We start from the raw sequence: 7,572 nt of genomic DNA, 5'->3' as shown, positions 1-7,572 counted from the left end.
ACACCCCTGCCTCCCTGTGTTCAACAGCACGAGCATGCCACATTAATGGTTTGCTTTGTGTCCCGGAGCAGATCAGCACAGCACACATGGGCTGTCAGAAATCGTTCTTAGAAAGCGGGGAGGGGCACATGTCTCCAGGGCAGCCGAGTTCAAAACAATGGGCAGAACAGTCACTTGAGGCATTATGGGACAGCTCCGGAGGCCAATTACAGCGCAGAAAGCAATCAAGTGTCTACACTGGCAATAGACCGCTGGAGCTATTGCGACTCTCGTCAAGGTGGGTTTTTTGCAGCTCTGCAACTGAGGAGTTTCAGCGCACAAAGTGGCTTGACAGCGTGTACACACGTCTGCAGTTTGAACGCAAAAAGCTGCTTTACTGCGCAGAAACTTGCCAGTGTAGACACGCCCTCATTTTGAAATCAAATATCAAATTAGCCCCCACAACAGTATATTGTAACGTAGGTGTAGCAGCAGGTTAAGACAGACTGCAGTGGTATGAGGCTAAGCCGCAGCAGCTGTGCAGTTTAATGGGCTGTTAACTGGGTGAGGGCGGGAACAGAAATGGCAAATAATGAGGCTTCTGCTGCGGTTTTGTTCATGAAGGAACAGTGCAACTGAAGAGCTCAGTGCCTGAAGCTTGCTAGACTATGCAATGCTAATCCCTGTCAGCAACAGGACTGAAATTTACAGTAAGTGCCAAGTGTCAGCTCAGCATGTGAGTATTCAGTGTCTCTCTTCACCTACTGCTGTCCTGTCCTGAGAATGAGCCTGGCTCCTAAGGATTTATAGTGTGCTGTGGAGAGGTGGCTTATATTGTACTTCTCTTTTCAGAAAACCAAGAAGATAACTGATCCCACATGGAAAAGTCTTGCTCCTGGGAAGGGATAATAGGAGTGAGTGAGCCCCGGGTAGGTTTGTGGTGTAGGTTCACGGCAATTTGATGAAATAGTGCTTCTGCGTCTGTCCTGATGAGAACCTGATGAAGGTTAAGGGCCTGCCTGTTGCAAATAGGTTTAATCACAGTTAGCTGACACGTTGCGGAACACACTTTGTCCTCGTTTACACTGACTGTGGTGACTGTCGTGTCATCTAACTAGCTTGTGTGCAATCACGTTCAAGTACAAGGAAATGCTGGCCTGTATTCAAGCCTTAAAGCTACCAGAGGAAATGTTCAACTTTTCAGTCTTCCTAATGCTTAACAATGGGGAACTGCCTACTCTTCTTAGGGGTGAATTAGGTGCGGGGTGAGCTTCTGCAGTTATTCCAGCAGCAGCATCAACTGCACATTTTGTAATGGCACAGTTCAACATAAACGTAACAAAAAATGGAATAGAAAATACAACCCTCTAAGCACAGGCAAAGAAGAGATCTCGCTGTAGAGCAGGAATGCCTCTAGAAAGAGAGCAAATAAGGTACAGTATCTCCCACGTGGTGGGTGGATGTTTATTTTGATTTATTCAGTTACAAAATGTAAACCACCTTTTCTGCTTTAGGTGTCCTTGACATAGATTTCAAAACAGAAATAACCCTAAATACCAAAATAAAGCTGTGCTGCTGCTCCTCACGGGTCAAAGAAGTAGATCATATCTGACTTGTAAAAATAGCAGCTAATTATATTGGTTAGCAGTCAGAAGGAGAACACTTAGTGTGCTAACCTATGACTCAAGTAACTTGGGTTTAATCCCCTGCCTTACCACAGGTTTTCTCTGTGGCCAAGTCACTTGAAACTAATGCAAGTTAGGCACCTAATACCTTTCAGGAGCTGGGCCTCAGTTCCCCATCAATAAAATGGGGGCAATAATACTTCCCTGCATCACAGGGGCATTGTGAGGATAAATACATTAAAAAGAGTGAGACACTCAGGTATTAGGGTAACGGGGGCTATAACTACCTAAGAGACTAACATAATACTAGACGTTCTCAAAGCACTGTATAACCATTAACTAATAAATCCTAACATCCGTGTGAGTAAGAATTAGCCCCATTTTACAGATGAGGAAACTAAAATACATAGCAATTAAGCATTTTTCCTAAGGCCATGCAGTCAGTGCCAGACTCAAGCAACCCTGGATGCAGTACAGGTCTAAGAGCTGTCTTCACAGCACAGGATTCAGAGAAGGATGGGGGGAGGTGCAGTTCTAGGTGCACTTTACTGTTCCAAAAAAGCATGTGTTCCTCTGTCAAGCATGAGTACTACCAAGAAGAGGAGGTGGCCACAGGCTCACAGTCAGTACTTGCTCCCGGGGATTTTTTTTTTAGACTTACATATCACCGCACAGGACAGGATCTTGTCCTACATATGTACTGGTTAACTCACAGCATTAGTTACAAGATTGTATTTAAATATTGGCATATGCTCATTGCTACAGGTTAAAAAAAAATGGCTACTAGGAATAGTCCATGCCCTTCTAAACCTCCAGTGTCCTCCATAACAATAAATAGTCAAAGCAGGATAATAAATGGCAAAGACAAGACAGAGCTGGGCCCGTTTCAGATGATAAGGCTCAGAGTCGTCTTGTAAGGCTACTTCAGTCTATAGTTTTGCTCTGTTTTAAATTCGGTGTCACTGTAAGCAGCTTTCCCATAGTAATGAATGGTTCCCAAGAGCTCTGTACTGAAGGCCAACATATGTATAAATATGCCTAATAAATAGCAGATATCTTCCATAATCAGCAGCATACATGGATCTTCCAAAAGAAAGAGCCATGTGTTTAATGGCTTGGAGGCAGCCCACCCAATGGATGATATGTGCTTCACTGACATATTTGTTCATCTGTCTAACAAAAGCCCTTATATGGCAAAAATATCCAAGGTGAAACCATTAATGGCTCAGACCCAGATGTGAACTGCTGCTGCCACCAATGCAAGTATAAGAACTAGGAAAAGTCAGACATGATGCCTGGGCCTTTTATTCCTCTTGCATATGAGCCTAAGCCAGGCTGATGTCTGTGATTGTCTTCGCTTTCTGAATTGCGCTGTGTAAGGGTGGGATTTTGCTGGATCATTCTGGAAGACGTTTCATACCTTCCCACGTCCCGAAGTGAGGAAATGCCACTTGAAGCTCCTGTTTTCCTGACATTTAGGTGATGCTTTGATTTTAAACTCATTTAGAAACAGCTCAGTTTTAGTGGCTTTCAGCTGTTCAGGCGAAGGAGGAACCAGTTCAGTTGAGAGCCCTTCTCATGACCCTGTGATGGGAACAGCTTTACCTGAGTTTCACTGTGAAACAAAAGTGCTCCAGGCTGTTCTTTTAACAGTCAATGTTTACACAACATTCAGCATACAAATGGCAATTCAGAGAGAAAAAGCCTAGTATCCCCTTTAAGCTCCTCTGGGGTGAGTTTCTTCATGTGTGTGTTTTTCAGCATGATTGACATATGGCAAATAATAGCATTTGCTGCTATTCTTATGTGTCTTTTAGGAAATATTAACCTCAGCATTGTATGCACTATCTTGGGCACTTACCATAATATCTGAGCTCCTCACATTCTTCACTGTAGCTCAGCGGGGTTCAGGTCCATGACTAGGCTGCCTAGGCCAGGGGGGTTTTCAGGACAAATTTTTTGGTGGCCAACTCTGGCTGGTGGTCGCTCTCATGCTTTTTCCTAAAATACTTAATTAGCTTTAGGAAAATCAAAGAAATATGCACATAGACATGTCCAAATCACTGTAATTTATTTATTGCTAGCTAGTAAGTCTGTTGTGAAAAGTGATATTAACAAACATAAAAGTATCAGTTTTCACAGCAGATTTACTCAGCCCTGGCAAGTCTGGGGACAAATTAAGCCCTGGATGGAGGGTTGGGAGAGGCAGTGTGGGCCAGGGGAGATGGGGGTTAGGGGCTGGAGGAGGTAGCGGGGATCTGGAGCCTGAAGCCCTGTTGCCAGAGGACAGGGTCCAGGGTCAGAGCCTGAAGCCACGTGGCCAGAGCCTGGGGCCTGCCACTGCGCAGCCGGAATCCAGGGCTGGGGTCCAAAGCCCCATGGCCAGCGCTTGCTGCTCTGCCACCCCAGGGCTGAAGCCCAAAGCCTGGTTCCCACCATCCCTGTGAAGGTGGGGAACTCACTGGCTGCCTGCTCCTACAGTGTTGTGCCCCGGGTGACTCCAGAGGGAGGCAGGGCCCAAGCCCTGCTGCTGGCCCCAGCAACCATCACCAGGGCGGTGCATCTAGGAGCAACAGGGAGGGGGAGAGGTGGCTCTACTTTGCCCCCCCACCCCATCCCCATATCACATCCCAGGAGGCTGTAGCCGCAAGAAAAGCCCCTGGTGGCTGCATTTGAGAAACGCTGGCCTAGGCACTAAGTAATATGAATAATTATAATGAGGAATATGTTGTGACATGCAGAGCCCATACTACAGCAGCTGCCAAGGCGAGCCTAACCAGCGTGACCAGCCTACTGGACCGCACCATTCCGTTATCCTTTCCTCTGCCAAACTGGGCCAGAAATTCACGGGAGGATGCGGAGTCTGCAAAGTTTAGCATTTTGTGGACGCGCCTGGCTAACTTGCATGAGAAATCCACACATTACACAACCCTGGGTAACCAGGAGGAAGGCTGAGACAGTGGGTCAGCAGCAGGCTAAGATTAAACAACACTGCCATCTAGTGAGCCGGTGACAGTCTCATTTCTACTCGTAATTATGTGGGCCAAGTTCTACTTTCCTTTTGGCTTCAATATTCTGCTCTCACCTAGTAGGCACGAGGTAAAATCTGCCATGAGGACCCAAAAGGAGGCTTTTGCCGTTCAAAAGAATCAGACTTCTTATTTTTAAAAATGTGAAATTCAGGAGATCTTTATCATGAATATACTAGATCTGGTGGTATGATAGACCCTTTTGTTGCATAAGGGGCTCTCTTACCAGCACAACACTGGTGGAGCAGCTATACACGAGCTTCTCTCACAGCCCCCAGTAGAGGGGGCATTTAGGGGTAGGGAATGGCCCCCCGAGGTGTGGGGAGGCAGTGGGCTCTGCCTATTCTCAGTTGCCCTTGGCTCCTGGAGACTCTGGGCAGCCCAAGCAAAACAGCAGCCTTAGGGTTGCTCTAACTTTGGCAAGGCTCCTATAATTTACATAGAGGGCCAGACAGGCCCCTGGACAACAGGAGGATATGGGAGTGCAAAGCTGAATGAAAGCTCCCTTTGCTGTCCCTCTCCGAGATTTGAGTTTTCAATCAATAATCAATATGCTAATTATGGCCAGTCCCAGGTTTTGTGTAATATCATGCTACCACAGGGGAGATGGGTTCTGAAGGGACCCCTGGCGTCTCATTACTTGGGCAAGCAGTGCCAGTACATACAGTGGAGGTGATGACTTCAGCCTTGTGAGGCGTAAGAGGAAGTGAGCATGCACCTTTCAGTGCTTTTTTGTACCTCCGTGTTTGGCCATGGACTGGTATTGTTGAAAAGCAGCTTGGTGCAGAGACTGTGCAGTTATTTTGTTGTGGGGAGGGGATGGAGTAGAGGAAACAGCAGTGGTGACTGTAGCCCTCTTCGGCTCCAGATGAACTTTTAAATTATGGTCATTTTGCAAAGTAACACTGCCCCCTACTCTAGCTGCTGGCCTGTCCAGTGAGGTGTGGGTGCTTTCCCTGGAGCTGTGGCTGCTTTGGAAACCTCATTCCTCTCTCTATCTTCTGCCTCCTTCCCACATGAGACCAGCCTGCCCTCAAAAATCCTCACCCTCATCCCCACCCATCTCATCAGCCGCAACTACTCTCCTCTTTCACCGTAGGGTCCTCCAATAGGCTGTTCACAGCCACTGCCTGGATTCCATTCCTGATGCCCACTGTAGGGTTTGGAGACTGGATTTACTGCTTTGGCCTGCTCTTGCTCCCATTAAATCCCTTTGATTTCAGTGGAAACAGGACCAGGCCCTTTATGTCTATTTCACAGTGCTTAGAATTCTTTCCAGAGAATGTGTTTAAATAATGTCTTCAAGATAAATTGTGCCCTCAGATACACTCATCCGGGGACCACCCAAAAACCTGCCTGCAGACAACGCCCACTGAAGTCACTGGGAGTTGAACATGTGAATCCACCGGTAGACTTTAACCCTTTGAATTTTGAAATCTTTGCATGCATTGCCTTCTCCCTATTCAGTCCTACAATATGTGGTGATTTCACCCCTAAAGAGCTGAAAAAAATAAAGAGAGGTCAAAATCAGGTTTCAGTGGAGAAGGGTTCAGGTTCCCATCCCTGAAAAACCCACCCTGCAGCTTGGGTTCTGGATCTAATAAAAAGCAGGAAGGGGACTGTTTTCAAAGTCCAGGTCAGATGTGGCCAAAATCTCTCAAGAACAGAATGCAAGAGACTGGTGCCCTTGAGTTCTAGCCCTAATCTTGATTCAGCCTCAAACCCAAACTGTGAACCCAAGGCTAACTTACGTGAATCTTGACTGGGATCCAAATGCTGCCTCTTGGGTCCTTCTCCATACAAAACTGCTTAAATGAAAAAAACTAAAATAAACATGCAGCCTTTAGGAGAATCCCTGATGGAAACAACCTCATGTTTTATTAACTTATTTGCACGGGGCAATTTGTTAATAATTGATGAATGGCGTGTTGGCGGAAAGTGAGAAACTGACAGCGTTAGGCATTTGTTTGCAAAGTGCCAAGAATGCTGTTGGGGCCTGGTAAATAAATTAATGGAGAAAAATCTCATCACCTCACTCACCCAACTAGCTCTGCTGAAGTCCGTGGTATGAGATATTTATGTCAAGCAATCAGGAATGGGACCAGAGGTAAAGAAGTGAAGTTGGGGCACCTATTCTGACATAAACAAGATCCCTCCAGCTGGCTGGTTTAGCAGCCTGCGTGGTGACAGAATAGCTTCCATGAAAAACAATCTTGACTTTTATTCTGGGTGGGGAGAGAAAAACAACTCCTCTTTCTGTGGACTAGGATACTCGCACATGCCAAATCAATATTACACTGCAGCAAAATTCCCATTGACTTGAATGGTCTTTGGGCCTGACTCTATGCACATTATGATTTTGCAGATATTTGTCATGTATTAACACTTCCAAAAGGCGGCAGTCGTGTCAGAACCAGACATTACACAAATTTATACGTACACGCTGCTAGGTCTGTTCCCCTCCATGGGGATGTGTCTTATTAAGGGATTTCTTCCAAGCTCAGGCTCTGAGGCCCAGGACTCTCATTTAAGTTTGCAGTGGGCTTGGTCCCTGCTGAACTATAATAGGCAGTGTAATTTCTCATCACTACGTTTAATAATTCATGTTAGCCCAGGCCTAATGTAGGCACCAATTCAGGAGAGCATCGCTATTCAGGACAGCATTTAAGCCCATGATTAAATCCACGTGAAGACAATGACTAAAGCAAATGTTTAAAGTTAAATATTTGCTTAAATGCTCTTCTGAATAGGGCTGGACTTAATCAGCGTCTTAAGTGTTTTCCCGCATCAATGCCATACTATGAGGGGAAGTTTCAGAAAGCTCAACATTGGCCCCAGTCTGCTCTCACAGTGGGAGCAGAATTAGGCCAATGCTGAGAGTTTTTGGCAATCGCTTCCTATATATACATTTTTAACTTAGTACACTGTCACTTAAGGCG

Source organism: Trachemys scripta, chromosome 9, assembly GCF_013100865.1.
Source record: "Trachemys scripta elegans isolate TJP31775 chromosome 9, CAS_Tse_1.0, whole genome shotgun sequence".
Lineage (NCBI taxonomy): Eukaryota > Metazoa > Chordata > Testudines > Emydidae > Trachemys > Trachemys scripta.
This window is presented reverse-complemented; position numbering follows the sequence as displayed.